The sequence below is a fragment of the Balaenoptera musculus genome, chromosome 20, assembly GCF_009873245.2.
Source record: "Balaenoptera musculus isolate JJ_BM4_2016_0621 chromosome 20, mBalMus1.pri.v3, whole genome shotgun sequence".
Lineage (NCBI taxonomy): Eukaryota > Metazoa > Chordata > Mammalia > Artiodactyla > Balaenopteridae > Balaenoptera > Balaenoptera musculus.
The window spans coordinates 57,933,805-57,952,002 of NC_045804.1; the positions used below are offsets into that span (position 1 = coordinate 57,933,805).

Consider the following 18,198-nt stretch of genomic DNA (forward strand, 5'->3'; position numbering starts at 1 on the left):
TTGTGTGTGTGTGTGTGTGGAGTGTTATATGTGTGTGTGGCGTGGTGCGTGTGTAGAGTGTTGTGTGTGTGTGTGGAGTGTTATATGTGTGTGGGGGGTGGTGCGTGTGTAGAGTGGTGTGTGTGTGTGTGTGTGTGGAGTGTTATATGTGTGTGGGGGGTGGTGCGTGTGTAGAGTGTTGTGTGTGTGTGTGTGTGGAGTGTTATATGTGTGTGGGGGGTGGTGCGTGTGTAGAGTGTTAGGTGTGTGTGTGTTATATATGTGTGTGGGGTGATTGTGTGTGTGGGGGGAGTGTTATATGTGTGTGTGGCGTGGTGTGTGTCTAGTGTTGTGTGTGTGTGTGTGTGTGTGTGTGGGGTGATTGTGTGTGTGGGGGGAGTGTTATGTGTGTGTGGCGTGGTGCGTGTGTAGTGTTTGTGTGTGTGTGCAGTGTTATATGTGTGTGGGGGGTGGTGCATGTGTAGAGTGTTTGTGTGTGTGGAGTGTTATATGTGTGTGGGGGGTGGTGCGTGTGTAGAGTGTTATGTGTGTGTGTGTGTGTGTGTAGTGTTATATGTGTGTGTGGGGTGGTGCGTGTGTAGAGTGTTGTGTGTGTGTGTGTGTGTGTGTGTGTGTGAGAGACAGTCGACTAGCTCCACAGCCTCTCCAGCACTTGATGATGTCAGTTTAAAAAAAATTAACCATTCTGGTAGCTGTGTAGTGGTTTCTCAGTGTGATTTTAACTTGCCTTTCCCTGATGACTAATGATGCTGGGCACCTTTTCATATGTTTATGACTATTTGCATATATTTCCATGGCAGGAAAAAACAGATTTTATGAAAGATGTTAAGACAGTAAACCTGAATTGGAGCCTCAGGCTGCCTTGGATACCTGCCCTAAACCACCATGCTCTTCTTCAGCAAATACTTGCCCGCTAGAGCTGTTTGTGTCCACAGATCAGTATTAGTCAGAAAAGAACAAGCCCAGTGCCCATGCATAGACGCTACACACATGTGTACACACACACACCTCTAAGGAAGAGGAGATAAAACCTTATATGAAATAATGAACATCCAGATGGATAATTCTCACAATTTCTTGAGAGACCGAAACATAATCTTTGAAGGAAAAGAAAAAGCCCAAAGAAATGCTTTAAAAGATTAAAGAATAGATGAGAAAACAATAAGGAGAGGACAAACAAGTAATTAAAACTTAGGAAAGAAATGGAAAAGAAAAAGAACACTTGAACAGAAATGAAGACCACTTTAGAAACAACCAAAGGTAGAATAAAGCAGAGATACAAAAGGGGAAGTTTGACAAAATCATGTAAAATGAACTGGAGACAAATATTGCGTGATTCCACTTATGCAAGGTACCCAGCCACGTGCATAGAGACAGAAACAGAATGGTGGTTACTAACGTCTGGCGGGTAGTGGGCTCATGGGTGCACAGTTTCCATTTGGAATGATGATAAATTTCTGTCCATGGATAGTGGTGAATGCGTGTAATGCCACTGAATTATACATTTTAAAATGCTTAAAAGGGTAAATTTATGTTATGTACATTTTACCACATTAAAAAAAAAAATGAAATGGGAGAGGAAAATATGTAAAAGTGATTCACAAAAGATGAGAGATTGTCCAGCATGATGAAGGCCATACATGAAGAACTGACGGCTAATGTAACACTCAGTGCTGGGACAGAAGGTTTCCCCCCGGACCAAGAATAAGACGAGGATGTCTGCTTTCGCTCTTTCTATCCAATATGGTATTGGAAGTTGGAGACAGAGTAGTTAGGCAAGAAAAAGAATTAAAAAGGGTCCAAATCGGAAAGGAAGAAATAAAATTTTCTTTCTTATTATCTCGGTCCAAGACCTGGAGGCCATCTGTGTTTTCATAAAATAGGTGCTTTCCTGGCAGTCTCAGCTTCTGTGTTCAAATATCTGATGCACATTTGAGAAATGCTAGCTTCTGCTCAGGCATGCTTTTGTCATTTTCCTTGTAAAGAGTATCCCTCAACATTGTATCCTTTTGTTGCCATTGGATGCCTTCTCTTTCATTGCATAATCTAAAGGTTGGTTGTATGTAGAGAGCTGTTAGTGATTGTGAATTTTCTATCTTGTTACAATTCTGAGTTCCTCTTGCTGTTTGCAGTAGTTTTCAGATGATTCTCAATGGATTTTCCAAGGATACAATCATATCCTCTACAAATAATCTTATAATTTTATATTCTCCATTCCAGATGTTATTCCACTGATTTCTTTTTCCGGCCTGAACACCTGTAGTAGAACAATAAATTGTCATGGTATTAGTGGAAATGCTTGTCTTGTTTAGGACCTCAGAGATAGTGCTTCTAATGTTTCTCTACCAAATAGCATGTTGGATTTGGGGCTGACATACGCACTGTTGACGCCAATAATCAATAAACAATCTGTATTAAGGAACAGAAGAGAGTTTTATTTGAGGCAAGATGAGGACTATAGACTGGGAGACACAGATTCAAGAAGCTGTTCTTGTTTTCTGCCAGACTACAAAACGGGGGAGGCTTATAAAGGCAAAACCCACAAAGCTGCGTAAGCTGTTTGTCAAGAGTTAGTATTGGAGCTGGTGAGAAGTAAGGGTGCTTGTTAAGCAAGGATTGGCTGGGGTTGAAATGGTGGCATAGTTACAAGGGGAGACCTTGATACCATAAGGTTGCAGCTGCTGGCAGAGATTATTTTGAGAACGGCTGTTGGTGTCCTTGAGTCTGATACAGTGCAGAAAATTCAAGTTCTCGATGATGCAGGAACGTGTGTGAAACCACATCCACAAAGGCCACCCAGCTCCATGCCTGAACCACAGTTACTCCGTCTTGATTTTTAAATGGTCTTAAATATGTCATCAAAGCATACACAAAGACACACATAAATAAGTTTACGTGTGCATCTTTTTTAAAACAATGTTCAGGAGGTATCCATGGAGTCTGCTTTATTGAATGTTTCCAACAAGGATGGTTGAGGATTTTGTCAGGTGGCCTTTTAGTGCCTATAGAGATGATTCTATCATTGTTCTCCTGAGATCGACTATGATGATGTGATACCACTTGGTTTCCTCATATAGAACAGTCCTGATTGTTTTGTGCTATTGTTATTCCAGTGAGCTGCTGGACTCTGCTAATATTTTATTCAAGAGTTTTGCAATGATAGTTATGAGGAAGATTGGTCTGTAGCTTTATCTTGTATGTAATCTTTCCGAGCGTTGCTATTAATAGCATTAATGTATGATTGTACATTATGTACACAATCATGTACATTAATACATTCATAACATAAAGAGAATTGAAATTATTTCCTGTTTGGATGCCCTGAAACAATCTACATAGTATAGGAATGATCTGTATTATGAAGGTTTGGCTAAATTCTATGAAACTGTCATGCTGGGTGTTTTGGAGGACTTTGTTACAGCTTTTACAACTTCTCCTCTGAAATCAGTTTGTTTAGACTTTATATCTTTTGCGGGGGGGGGGGTCAACTTTGGCAACTTATACATATTTTCAGAAATCTATCCATTTTATCATGATTCTAAATGTATAGAATTGTGCAAAACAATCTGTCATGTGCTTTTGGGGTAAGTTGTTGTATGTGTGTTCTGCATCTATATCCACATCTGCAGTTTCTCTGGATTTCCTCAGTAACGATGAGTTGTATTTTCTGCAGAAAATAGTCTGATTCAAGGACTGACCGAATGCTGTAGTATGTATTCAAGTAGCTCCTTTTGTTCTGTGTCAACCAGTACATTTTGACCGTGTAAACAATTTTGAATCTGTCCCCATTGCTCTGTGAAATTTTAATCCTGCAGCTGTCGTGAGAGCCTTCTGTGTCCACACAAACAGAGGTGCTTAGTTTCTTATCCTGACTTTTTGGAAATGTTGTCATGTGATGGCTTAATGAGTAACTGTCCTCAAGGTCATGTCTCTTTTGATGACCAGTTCAGGCTGGGAGCCTGTGGGGTATTTGATCACGGTCAAGCAGGATTTCGTCCTTCTCTGTTTGGGACACAGAGCTGCCAAGTATTTATTACGGTCTCATCCCTGCCAAGCACCATCGTGGATACCACAGAAATACCGTTTAACCAAATAGCCAGAGCCTCTGCCTTATGAGCTGCTGGGGTTTCACAATTCAGCTTTACTTTAAAAAAGCAAAAAACATAAACACCTCTACTCTAGTAGACGCTAAGTTCTTTAGAATAAGAACACGTCCGATTTCCCTCTTTGTCCATAAAAGTGCTTCTCGCTATTGGACTTATTTAGCAGGTGCTCAGATTTGTTAAATAACACTTTTAAACTATTAATTATACATTAACAACATGGAAATCTTGTGAAAATACATAAAAAATATAATGATGAAAATTAAAATTACCTCTAGTTCACTCCTCAAATATAAAACCTGAGGTATTTCAATGTATTTTATTCCAGCCTTTTAAAATTATTTTTCTCCCAGTATTTTTTCTGTTATTCACAAAAGTGGGGTTATACTGAATATGTAATTTCCCCCGGTCCCATGTTAAAGACATGGTTTTTATTAATTCTCTAGTATTTCCTTGTATCGTTTATTTAATGCTTCCCTAATAGTGGACATTTAAATTGCTCCCCTTTTATTTTTTAATTGAAGTATTGCTGATTTACAATGTGTTAATTTCTGCTGTAGAGCAAAGTGACTCAGTTTTATATATATATACATTCTTTTTTATGTTCTTTTCCATTATGGTTTATTCTAGGATATTGAATACAGTTCCCTGTGCTATACAGTAGGACCTTGTTGTTTATCCATTCTATGTGTAATAGTTTGCATCTACTAACCCCAAACTCCCAGTCCATCCCTCCCCCACCCGCCCCCCCTGGCAACCACAAGTCTGTTCTCTGTGTCTGTGAGTCTATTTTGTAGATGAGTTCATTTGTGTCATATTTTAGATTCCACATATAAGTGATGTCATATGGTATTTGTCTTTCTCTTTCTGACTGATTTCACTTAGTATGATAACCTCTAGGTCCATCTATGTAGCTGCAAATGGCATTATTTCATTCTTTCTTATGGCTGAGTAGTATTCCATTGTGTATATGTACCACATCTTTATCCGTTCCTCTGTTGATGGACATTTAGGTTGTTTCCATGTCTTGGCTGTTGTGAATATGCTGCTATGAACATTGGGGTGCATGTATCTTTTTGAATTAGAGTTTTGTCTGGGTATATGCCCAGGAGTGGGATTGCTGGATCATGCAGCAACTCTATTTTTAGTTTTTTGAGGAATCTCCTTACTGTTTTCCATAGTAGCTGCACCAACTTACGTTCCCACAAACAGCGTAGGAGGGTTCCCTTTTCTCCACACCTTCTCCAGCATTTGTTATTTGTAGACGTTTTAATGATGGCCATTCTGACCAGTGTGAGGTGGTACCTCACTGTAGTTTTGATTTGCATTTCTCTAATCATTAACGATGTTGTAAGTTGTTCCTCTTTTAAATAACATTGTGACGAGAATCCCAGGTATATGAATTATTAACGACATTCCTGAGTCTCTCCTTAGGATGGATTCCTAGGAATGGAATCAGTCCATCAAAGGGTATAAAGTATCCATCCATCTGCTTCTCAACTCGAGAGGTTATTCCGGTGAAATGGCCAGGAGTCCACGGGAGGCCCAGCCTCAGTGACCCCTTGCCAACATGGGGCCCCAGACATGTGAACAGGTTAGCAGACTAATTCCCAGTTTATACTGGATTCCAACTCAAGCCTAGACAGCTGGCTTTGTAGTGCAGTTACTCATATGTGAATGGGTATTTTATATCCACTTTGTTATGCAATGATATTTAAGTGGTTTAAATAGTTTCTTCTCATAAGGAGATAGGCATTGTTTATAATGTTTCTCAGTCATCTCTTGTACACAGCAATTGGAGAGATGGTTCTCAAAGTGGGCTTCTAGAAACATCAGGCCTCACAGGTACATGCACACACCCACCGAAAGCCTTCCAGTGCGTTCCCACTAGAGTTGGAATCAAACCTGGTCAGTGGTAAGCTTGAGTCTGATCCTGGTCCATAATTATCTAAAATTTTAGCGTAAGCTGCAGTTTACGCTGTGGATACGGTAGTTATGGGAGAATGTTAATGATGCCGGGAGGGGGCATTGCAGAAAATCTGAATGGGATACTTGTTTCCCACCCACAGGTCTCTGGTTCGGATTGATGGTCTGTGTCTTCTTTCAAGCCCTCTTCTACTTGGTGTACACCTGGAGGATAAACTGGAACAGAGTGGCAGAGCAGGTAACAGAGGGCGGGTCCTCTTAGAGATGGGACCCTGTTGATCCCAGGGCAGGTAAGGAATCTTTCAGGGTGAAAATGGTAAGAAATCCATTGGCAGCATGACGCACTTTGATTAGTGAAATGCATCCAACGTGAGAGCTGGGGGCAAAAGGAAATCCTGTGTCAGCACGTTTTCCTCTTAATGTGGAGTTAATTTAGTATCTACTAAGCAGGGCTCAGCCAGAAAAAAAGAGAATTACCTTAGAAACTATTTTGCTGTTTTGTGTGGTAGTCTTAGAAAAGCAGTAGTGTTTCCTGTTTTTCCTGATCTGTTGTCTCGTTTTCGGCGTCTTAAAAAGGATCTTTTGGTCCATGGTTTCCTAAGAAATGCAAAATGCTAAGTGCCTGTGATCAGGGAAGTTCTTGGGGGCAGAACCTGTCCTGCGGGTTGAGGACTGGGATCCTGACCCTCTGGGCATCTCTGTGTTGAAGTGTGAGCCCTGCTGACTGCGTCAGGGTTTGAGAGGAGATGGGTGGGAGGCCGGCTGAGGGGAGGTGTCCTGGACAAAGAGCCGTGAGGAGGAGCTGAGGTGTGCAGACCGCCACCGTCTGCGTCTGGACCACCCTCGAGGGTTCGCAGCCCTTCTGCCTTTCCTTACGGTGACGTATCATGTCCTTCCTCCCTTCAGTGTGATTGCTGGAGGGAATGAAGTGTACAGGACGTTCAGTTGGACCATAAACTATCCCTTAGGTGACTGTACCATTTATCTTTAGACTTTATTCCTTTTATCGGGATTTAGGAGCAGTAAAGGGCACAGTGCAAAACATATGTTAAGTTTGCAACTATGGCAGCAAGTAATTTTCCATTATGGAATAGCATTGGCTGTTGCTGTACTTTTAACGTAAATTTTAATAAGAGTTTTCAAATACCATAACTAAAACAGAAGAATTGTCATCAGGCTACAAACTGGAAATGATAATTTTATACCGTTTATGAAGCGTGTTAACTAACCTTGTCATGGTTTTCTGTCAATTGTGTGTGGATAAATATGAGTGATGTTTTCTAAGTTATTTGGAAAATCTGCAGTATCTTATTGGAGATCAGAAAAGGAGCTACAATTTTATGTAAACATTTCTCCCGGATGTTAACTCTGTCATGGGTTTTCAATGTGTGAATCTGATTATCCCTTTTGTAGGTTTCTTACTCTTTCTCATATGGAATATTTCTTCTTCCATGGAAGCAGGTCACTTTCCTATAAAATATTAATTGCTGATCTAGTTTTGTTTGTATTTCCCTCTCAATGGATTTAATCCTGTCAATGAGTTTATAGTAAGGGCCTTTTCAAGCTCTACCACTGGTAATGTCGTATCAGCTTTTTCTTTTTCTCAATTTTTATTGTGGTAAAATACAACATAAAATTGACTATCTTAACCATTTTTAGTGTACAGCTCAGTGTACTAAATATGTTCATTGTGTTGTACCATCATCCCACCATCCATCCCCATAATGTTTTCATCTTGTAAATCTGAAACTCTCTGTCCACCAAACAATAGCTGTCCATTTCCCCTCCTCCCAAGCCCTGGAGATCACAATTCTGCTTTCTCTCCTTATGAGTTTTACTGCTCCAAGTACCTCATATAAGTGGAGTCATATAGTATTTGTGTTTTTGTGACGTTATTTTACTTAGCATAATATCCTCAAGGTTCATCCATGTTGTAGCATGTGCCAGAACTTCTTTCCTTTTTAAGGCTCAATAATATTCCACCATATGTATGTACCACATCTTGCTTATCTGTTCATCTGTTGATAGAAACTTGGGTTGCTTTCACATTGTAGCTGTTGCGAATAATGCTGCTGTGAACATGAGTGTACTACAGAGATCTGAGTCTGTGCTTCCAGTTGTTTTCACTATACGCCCAGAAGTGGAATTGGTGGGTCATCTGGTAAACTATTTTTAAATTTTTGAGGAACTGCTATACTGTTTCCCATAGTGGGTGCACCATTTTACATTCCAACCAGCATTGCACAGGAGACCAGTTTTCCACATCCTCGTCAACACTTGTTATTTTCTGGTTTTTGTCCTGTTTTGTTTAATAATCGACATGCTAATTAATGGGCGTGAGGTAGTATCTCATTGTAGTTTTGATCTGTATTTCCTTAATTATCTGTTATGTTTAGCATATTTTCATGTACTTTTTGGCCATTTAAATGTATTCCTTGGAGACATATCTATTCAAGTTTTTTTTTTTTAGTTAATTTATTTGTTTTTATTTTTGGCTGTGTTGGATCTTCGTTGCTGTGCACGAGCTTTCTCTAGTTGTGGTGCGCGGGGACTACTCTTTGTTGCGGTGCGCGGGCTTCTCATTGTCATGGCTTCTCTTGTTGCAGAGCACAGGCTCTAGGCGCATGGGCTTCAGTAGTTGTGGCATGCTGACTCAGTAGTTGTGGCTCACGGGCTCTAGAGCGCAGGCTCAGTAGTTGTGGCGCATGGGCTTAGTTGCTCTGCGGCATGTGGGATCTTCCCGGAACAGGGCTCGAACCTGTGTCCCCTGCATTGGCAGGAGGATTCTTAACCACTGTGCCACCAGGGAAGCCCTCATTCAAGATTTTTTGCACATTTTTTAATCACGTTGGTTTTGTTTTTGTTGTTGTTGTTGAGTTTTTGGAGTTCTATATTCTGGACATTAGTACCTTATCAGATAAATGATTTATAAATATTTTCTCCCATTCTGTGAGTTGCCTTTTTACTCTTTGATATTGTCTTTTAATTTTTTTATACATATTTATTTAATTTATTTATTTTTGGCTGCGTTGGGTCTTCGTTGCTGCACGCAGGCTTTCTCTAGTTGTGGCGAGCGGGGGCTACTCTTCATTGCAGTGTGCGGGCTTCTCATTGTGGTGGCTTCTCTTATTGTGGAGCACGGGCTCTAGGCGCGTGGGCTTCAGTGGTTGTGGCACGTGGGCTCAGTTGTTGTGGTGCATAGGCTTAGTTGCTCCGCGGCATGTGAGATCTTCCTGGACCAGGATCCGAACCTGTGTCCCTGCACTGGCAGGCGGATTCTTAACCACTGCGCCACCAGGGAAGCCCTGATATTGTCTTTTGATAAACAAGTTTTTAATTTTCATGGTCTAATTTGTCTATTTCTTCTTTTATTGCGTGTACCTTTGGTGTCATATCCAAGCAATCATTCCCAAATCCAGTCCTGTGGAGATTTTGCCTTATGTTTTCTTCTGAGAGTTTTATAGTTTTAGGTCTTACATTTAAGCTTAATCCACTTTGAGTTAGTTTGTTTTGTTTTTTTTTTTAATATTTATTTATTTATCTGGTTGCACCGGGTCTTAGTTGCGGCAAGCGGGCTCCTTAGTTGCAGCTCACAGGATCCTTAGTTGCAGCAGGTGGGCTTCTTAGTTGCAGCTCCAGGGCTCCTTAGTTGTGGCATGCAAACTCTTAGTTGCGGCATGCATATGGGATCTAGTTTCCTGACCAGGGATCGAACCCAGGCCCCCAGCATTGGGAGCGCAGAGTCTTAGCCACTGCGCCACCAGGGGAGTCCCTGAGTTAATTTTTGTATGTGGTGTTAGGTAAGGATCCGACTTCATTCTTTTGCATGTGGATATCCAGTTTTCCCAGAAACAGTTGTTAAAAAGACTGTCCTTTCCCCACTGAATGATCTTAGCATCCTTATCAAAAATCATTTGACCATATATGCAAGGGTTTATTTATTCAAGGGCCCTCTGTTCTATGCCATTGGTCTACATGTCTGTCTTTATGCCAGTACCACACCATTTTGATTACTGTAGCTTTGCAGTAAGTTTTAAGCCCAGAAAGTGTGGTTCTCCAGCTTTTTTCTTCTTTCTCAAGATTTTTTTGGCTATTCCAGGTCCCTTGAGATTCCATGTGAATTGTAAGATGGATTTTTCTATTTCTGCAAATAATGTCATTAAGATTTTTATAGGGATTGGCATTGAATCTGTGGACTGGTTTAGGTAATATTGCCATCTTAACAATGAAAAGGCATCTAATCCTTGAACATGAGCTGTAATTCCATTTATTTATGTCTTCTTTAATTTATTTCTGCAATATTTTGAAATTTCCATTGTACTAGTTTTTTACCTCCTTGGTTAAGTTAATTTTTAAGTTATTTTATTCCTTTTGATGCTATTGTAAATGGGATTGTTTCATAATTTCCTTTTCAGATTGTTCATTGTTAGTGTATAGAACAGAAATACAACTGTGTCTTGTCTGTGTTGACATTGTATTCTGTGACAGTAGTGAATTCATTTATTAGCTCTAACAGTTTTCTTTGTGGAATTGTTAGGGTTTTCTATACATAAGATCATATTATCTTTGAACAGAGATAATTCTTCCTTTCCGATTTGTATACCTTTCATTCCTTTTTCTTCTCTAATTGCTCCGGCTAGAATTTCCAGTACTTATGTTGAATAGAATTGGCAAAAGTGGGCATCCTTGCCTTGTTCCTGAACTTAGAGGAAAAGCTTTCAGTCTTTCACCGTTGAGTATTACGTTTGCTGTGGGTTTTTCATATATGGCTTTCATTACATTGAGGTACTTTCCTTCTGTTCCTATTCTGTTAAGTGTTTTTATCATGAAAGGGTGTTGCGTTTTTGTCAAATGCTTGTTTTGCATCAATTGAGATGATCCTGAGGTTTTTTCCCTTCATTTTGTAATGTGTTTTATATTAATCCATTTTCCTATGTTGAATCATCCAGCAATAAATCCCACTTGGTCATGGTATATAAGCCTTTTATATGCTGCTGAATTTGATTTGCTAGTATATTGGAGATTTTGTCATCAGTGTTCACAGGGGATATTGGTCTGTAGTTTTCTTCTCTATAGTGTCTTTGTCTGGCTTTGGTATCAGGGTAATGCTGGTTTCATAGAATGAATTAGGAAGTCTTCCTTCCTCACTTTTTGGGAAAAGTCTGTAAATATTGGTTCCTCTTTAAATGTTTGGTAGAATTCACCAGTGAAGCCATTAAGTTCAGGACTGTTCTTTGTCAGGAGATTTTTTATTACAGATTCAGTCTTCTTACTAGTTATAGATCTATTCAGAATTTCTGTTTCTTCATGATTTAGTCTTGATAGGTTTTGTGTTTCTAGGAATTTGTCTATTTCTAATAGGTTATAGACTTTATTACCGTACAGTTGTTCATAGTATTCTCTTATAATCTGTTTTAGTTCTGTAAAATTGGTAGTAATGCCCCCATTTTCATTTCTGCTTTCAGTTATGTGAGTCTCTGTTTTTTCTTAGTCCATCTGACTAAAAATTTGTCAATTTTGTGGCTCTTTGCAAAGAACCAATTTTGGTTTTATTAATTTTCTCTATTTTATTTTATTATATTTTTACTTATTTAATTCTTTTAGTTTATTTAATTCATTGTTTTACTATATTTTATTATAGCCATTCTAGTGGGTGTGAAATGTGGTTTTAATTTGTACCTTTACTTCATGCAAATTAATCTTGAGCATATTTTCATAAGTTTCTTGGCTATCTATATACCTTTTTTTGTCTGTTCAAGTCCTTTATCCATTTTGTAATTGAGTCGTTTCTCTTTTTGCTGTTGAGTTGTGAAAGTTTTTAATATATTCTGGACTCTTATTAGATGTATGGTTTGCAAATATTTTCTTCCATTCTGTAGATTGTCTTTTCACTTTTTGATAGTGCCCTCTGTTGCACAAACTTCTAAAAAAATTTAGATAAAACTGACATATAAAATTATATTAGTTTCAGGTGTACAACATGATGATTCGATGTTTGTGTATGTTGTGAAATGATCACCACAATGTCTAGTAACATACATCACCATACATAGTTACAAGAATTTTTTTCTTGTGATGAAAACTTTTTAAGATTTTCTCTCTTAGCACGTTTCCAGTAGACGGCACAGTGTTATTAACTCTAGTTTCCATGCTGTGCATCACATCCCCGTGACTTGTTTATTTCTTTGCTATTGAGTTGTTGCACAAAAGTTTTTAATTTTGATGAAATCCACCTTATCTATTTTTGTTGTTGCTGTTGTGCTTTTGGTCCATTTCCAAACTGTCAAAAAAATGTAAGTGGTGTTGGAATATAGAAATATTATGGAAGAAATAAAAAACAAAGTAGAAGACTTTGTTTTCAGTCTGACATGTAAGTAGCCCAGAAATCATCATACATGTAGGGGAGGCAAAATTTTACCTTTCCCCTCTTAGGGTTTTTCAGCTGGACCTGAGAATTAAACTGACATTAAGACAGATTCCCAGGAGAAGAGCATACACATTTATGTAAGTTTTATGTGACACAGGAGCCCTCGTAAGGAAGTGAAGATGCAAAAATGTGGCAGAATCTACATGCTTTTATAGTGGCCTGTAGCATGTAAAGAGTGGCAGCTGTGGGAGAGTAACTGAGCCATGTGCAGAGGCTAAAGGAAGGTAAGAATTATTTTAACAAGGTCTGTTTGTGTAGAATTCTCTCAGCTCTGACTCCCCAGCAAAGAATGTTTCTCTTCTCCTGGTACAGGGATGATGGCATCTTTCACATGGGAGTTTTTATGTCCTCTTTTCAAAAAGAGAAGCAGAGATTAAAATGCTCTTCTAACCGCCTTTCTAACAACAACAACAACAAAAATCTGCCGTTTTTTCAAGTGCCTTTAGTTCAAAATAATTCTTACGCTAAAGTGGCATATTTGGGGGTGGCATATTCTGCCACCCTTCATTCCTCTCCACTCCCACCTTGAAAATTCCACAAGAAGTCTCACAGCCCAGAAGCTAAAGTACCTTGTTTCATAGCTCACCGAACTAGTGTCTTAGTCTTGAGAATAAGTCAGTGCAGTTAAACTCTTCTTTCTGTTTCGAGAGGCAGTGGTGCAGGGGGGTGTCCGTGTCCATCTAAGTTAGGTCTCTATGTGGTGTGAGCAGTCAGGCATTTATGAGGGGAGTTTCTGAGGAAACAAAAGAAAAACAAAGATTCATAGTTGGAAACCTAGTTTCTGAGTCCAGAGGGCATCCAGTCAAGAAGATTTCTGGATTTGAGCTCAAAGTATCTTCAGATGGTGGAATGAGGATGGCAGTTGTAATTTGGTGAATTTCCTGGTTTGCAGTTTGAATGTCTCTGTTTATGGAATTGAATGTTCCCATGAATTTTCTTAGTGGCCTGCAGAACAGCAGGCATGAAGGTTGTCCATACGTGATCTGTTGTGGTGGTTTCTCTGAAGTTTATATCGTGTCATCCAGCTTCAGCTTATAGTGTTTCAGGAAAAGGATAGTTTTAATTCTTAGTGATTCCAAGTTAGAATGGTGGGACAAAACTTGCTATTGTTAGTTTGAGCAGTTGTAACTAGACACTGGAGGAAACTAGAATAATTCAGGATCCAGTCCAGTTTACAGGTAGATAACAAAACCTCAAAGAAAACGAATAGGGCCATATCTAATAACCACAGGGGTGTGTGATACTTTTCCATTGAAACATAATTTTCTCTTTATAGTTACCCTGTTTTTCTCAACTGCCATTATAGTAAGATGATTTGTTTGTAAAATAAGTTTAGTCTTATCCTGGCCTGATTATTTGTATAAACACAGCAACAACAGTGGTTTATCATATAAGTCCTTTTCAAGTCACCTTTGTTGGAACTTTTAATAAGGAATTCTAGAGTGGACCTTTAAAAGTCTTTCAAGTCTAGGAAGCCAAGCCAAGAATTTGCCATCAGACTTCCCCTGCAGTACCTATAGATTTGGGTGAATTCCACTCTTCTTGAGGTCCCCAGTGTATCTTAAGGTTCCCGGGCCAGCTGGAAAATGACCATCCTTACTCAAGTGTAAGTAAAGTACCAGGCCAGTGTTTCAAGGGACTTCATAAGCATTGGCTCCATAAAGTCAACATCAGTTCCTTAAATCTGTGTGATCACATCTGATTCTATGTACATGTAGGTCAAATAGGATGATCCAGACAAAGCCTCAGTAATAAACCAGTGTTTCCAATTTTGTGCTGTTATAGGGAGAACAGATTCTGATCGCACCTATGCAAATAAGTATTTTGCCATGAAAATGAGAAACTAAGAGTATCTGAATTCTGCAAGGATCAGGTAGAGAGAAAAGATACATGTTTTAATTTTTATTTTAAAAAGTATAATCTATTAAATTGTGGTAAGTTATAGATAGCTTAAGAGAAAGAGAAAAGGTTTCCTTAAATCTGGAAAACAAAACATTAAAGAACCAAGAATGCTTCAAACAAAAAGTGCAAAAATTATAATCATCTGCATCAGTTCATTTCAGTCACATGTAATTAAGTCTTGTTTTGCTATATCTTGGGTTAGCAGTTTTATGAATCAATTTCTTCATTAGAGTTCTAAAAATTCTTACCCAGTTCAGTAGTATGATCTTAAAGTTGTCAAAAACCTGTATTCTGGAGTACTTGTCAGGGTCCTTTCCATGAATCTCCTTGAAGATGAAGCATTTTTTCCCTGTAATTGATTGTAAATGCTTTCAGAGAAGAATCAAAGGTAAAATAATAACTGTGAAAGATAAAAGATGTAAAAATAGCCATGGTGAAAGATTTGGTGAGATTTGACGATTAAAAAAAATGATGCAGTTGACAAGGAAATTTGATTATTTCTGTGACATAGAGAATTTTTAAATAATAATTGGAATTATGACTGATTATATAGACACTAAGGACATTGTCAAATTGATAGTTGAACTTCATTAAAGTTTTAAATTTCTGCTCTGCAAAAAACACTGTTAATAGAATGAAAAGATAAGATAGGGACTAGGAAAAAATCTCTAAAAAACATATCTGAAAAAGGACTGGTATCCAAAATGTACAATAGAAAGAACACTTTATTTTTTTTTCCTGTATTAAATCTTCTTTTTTTTTTTTAATAGATCTTCATTGGAGTATAATTACTTCACAGTACTGTGTTAGTTTCTGTTGCACAACAAAGTGAATCAGCTATACGTATACATATATCCCCATGTCTCCTCCCTCTTGCGTCTCCCTCCCACCCTCCCTATCCCACCCCTCTAGGTCATCGCAAAGCACAGAGCTGATCTCCCTGTGCTATGCTGCTGCTTCTCACCAGCTATCTGTTTTACATTCGGTAGCGTATGTATATCGATGCTACTCTCACTTTGCCCCAGCTTCACCCTCCCACCCCATAACCTCAAGTCTATTTTCTATGTCCACCTCTTTATTCCTGCCCTGCTACTAGGTCCATCAGTACCTTTTTTTTTTTTTCTTAGATTCCATATATATGTGTTAGCATTTGTTTTTCTCTTTCTGACTTACTTCACTCTGTATGACATACTCTAGGTCCATCCACCTCACTACAAATAACTCAATTTCATTTCCTTTTATGGCTGAGTAATATTCCATTCTATATATGTGCCACATCTTCTTTATCCATTCATCTGTCGATGGACATTTAGGTTGGTTCCATGTCCTAGCTATTGTAAACAGAGCTGCAATGAACATTGTGGTACATGACTCTTTTTGAATTACAGTTTTCTCAGGGTATATGCCCAGTAGTGGGATTGCTGGGTCATATGGTAGTTCTATTTTTAGTTTTTTAAGGAACCTCCATACTGTTTTCCATAGTGGTTTTATCAATTTACATCCCACCAACAGTGCAGAAGGGTTCCCTTTTCACCACACCCTAGAATTCCAGCTCTTATTGTTTCTATATTTTTTGATAATGTCCATTCTGACTGGCGTGAGGTGATACCTCATTGTAGTTTTGATTTGCATTTCTCTAATAATTAGTGATGTTGAGCATCTTTTCATGTGCCTCTTGGCCATCTGTATGTCTTCCTTGGTGAAATGTCTATTTAGGTCTTCCACCCATTTTTTAACTGGATTGTTTGGTTTTTTTTGATATTGAGCTCCATAAGCTGTTTGTATATTTTAGAGATTAATCCTTTGTTATTTCATTTGCAAATATTTTCACCCATTCTGAGGGTTGTCTTTTTGTATTGTTTATGGTTTCCTTTGCTGTGCAAAAGCTTTGAAGTTTAAGTCCCATTTGTTTATTTTATTTTATTTTATTTTATTAAATTAATTTATTTATTTTTAGCTGTGTTGGGTCTTCGCTTCTGTGCGAGGGCTTTCTCTAGTTGTGGCAAGCGGGGGCCACTCTTCATCGCGGTGCGCGGGCCTCTCACTATCATGGCCTCTCTTGTTGCGGAGCACAGGCTCCAGACGCGCAGGCTCAGTAGTTGTGGCTCATGGGCCCAGTTGCTCCGCGGCATGTGGGATCTTCCCAGACCAGGGCTCGAACCTGTGTCCCCTGCATTGGCAGGAGGATTCTCAACCACTGCGCCACCAGGGAAGCCCCCATTTGTTTATTTTTGTTTTTATTTCTGTTACTCTAGGAGGTGGGTCAAAAAAGATCTTGCTGTGGTTTATGTCAAAGAGTGTTTTTCCTATGTTTTCCTCTAAGAGTTTTATAGTGTCTGGTCTTACATTTAAGTCTTTAATCCATTTGGAGTTTATTTTTGTGTATGGTGTTAGGGAGTGTTCTAATTTCATTCTTTTACATGTAGCTGTCCAGTTTTCCCAGCACCACTTATTGAAGAGGCTGTCTTTTCTCCATTGTATGTTCTTGCCTCCTTTGTCGTAAATTAGGTGCCCATATGTGCGTGGTTTTATCTCTGGGCACTGTATCTTGTACCATTGATCTATATTTCTGATTTTGTGCCAGTACCATACTGTCTTGATTACTGTAGCTTTGTGGTATAGTTTGAAGTCGGGGAGCCTGATTCCTCCAACTCCGTTTTTCTTTCTCAAGATTGCCTTGGCTATTCGGGGTGTTTTGTGTTTCCATACGAATTGTAAAATTTTTTGTTCTAAACCTCTGAAGAATGCCATTGGTAGTTTGATAGGGATTGCGTTGAATCTGTAGATTGCTTTGGGTAGTATAGTCATTTTCACAATATTGATTCTTCCAATCCAAGAACATGGTATATTTCTCCATCTGTTTATGTCATCTTTTATTTCTATCATCAGTGTTTTATAGTTTTCTGAGTACAAGTCTTTCACCTCCTTAGGCAGGTTTATTCCTAGGTATTTTATTCTTTTTGTTGCAGTGGTAAATGGGAGTGTTTCCTTAATTTCTCTTTCTGATTTTTCGTTGTTGGTGTATAGGAATGCCAGAGATTTCTGTGAATTAATTTTGTATCCTGCAACCTTACCAAATTCATTGATTAGTTCTAGTAGTTTTCTTGTGGCATCTTTAGGATTTTCTATATATAGTATCATGTCATCAGCAAACAGTGACAGTTTTACTTCTTCTTTTCCAATTTGTATTCCCTTTATTTCTTTTTCTTCCCTGATTGCCGTGGCTAGGACTTCCAAAACTATGTTGAATAAGAGTGGCGAGAGTGGACATCCTTGTCTTGTTCCTGATCTTAGTGGAAATGCTTTCAGTTTTTCACCACTGAGTGTGATCCTTGCTGTAGGTTTGTCATATATAGCCTTTATTATGTTGAGGTAGGTTCCCTCCATGCCCATTTTCTAGAGAGTTTTTATCATAAATGGGTGTTGAATTTGGCAAAAGCTTTTTCTGCATCTATTGAGATGATCATATGGTTTTTATTCCTTAATTTGTTAATGTGTATCACATTGATTGATTTGCATATATTGAAGATTTCTTGCATCCCTGGGATAAATCCCACTTGATCATGGTGTATGATCCTTTTAATGTGCTGTTGGATTCTGTTTGCTAGTATTTTGTTCAGGATTTTTGCATATATGTTCATCAGTGATATTGGTCTATAATTTTCTTTTTTTGTGATATCTTTTTCTGGTTTTGGTATCAGGGCAATGGTGGCCTCATAGAATGAGTTTGGGAGTGTTTCTCCCTCTGCAATGTTTTGGAAGAGTTTGAGAAGGATAGGTGTTAGCTCTTCTCTAAATGTTTGCTAGAATTCGCCTGTGAAGCCATCTGGTTCTGGACTT

The 18,198-nt window shown here is 38.6% G+C and overlaps 1 long non-coding RNA gene across 2 annotated transcripts in view; it reads left to right on the plus strand.

The window, feature by feature from the left end:
* LOC118886088 overlaps nucleotides 1-18,198 on the plus strand; it is a 40,386-nt gene that overhangs the window by 6,830 nt on the left and 15,358 nt on the right. The window contains exon 3 of one of the 2 annotated variants that reach the window (XR_005017658.1): nucleotides 6,173-6,319. This is a non-coding gene — a long non-coding RNA (uncharacterized LOC118886088). Of the gene's footprint in view, nucleotides 1-6,172; nucleotides 6,514-18,198 lie in introns of those variants that run through there. The other variant, XR_005017657.1, reaches the window with a different exon arrangement.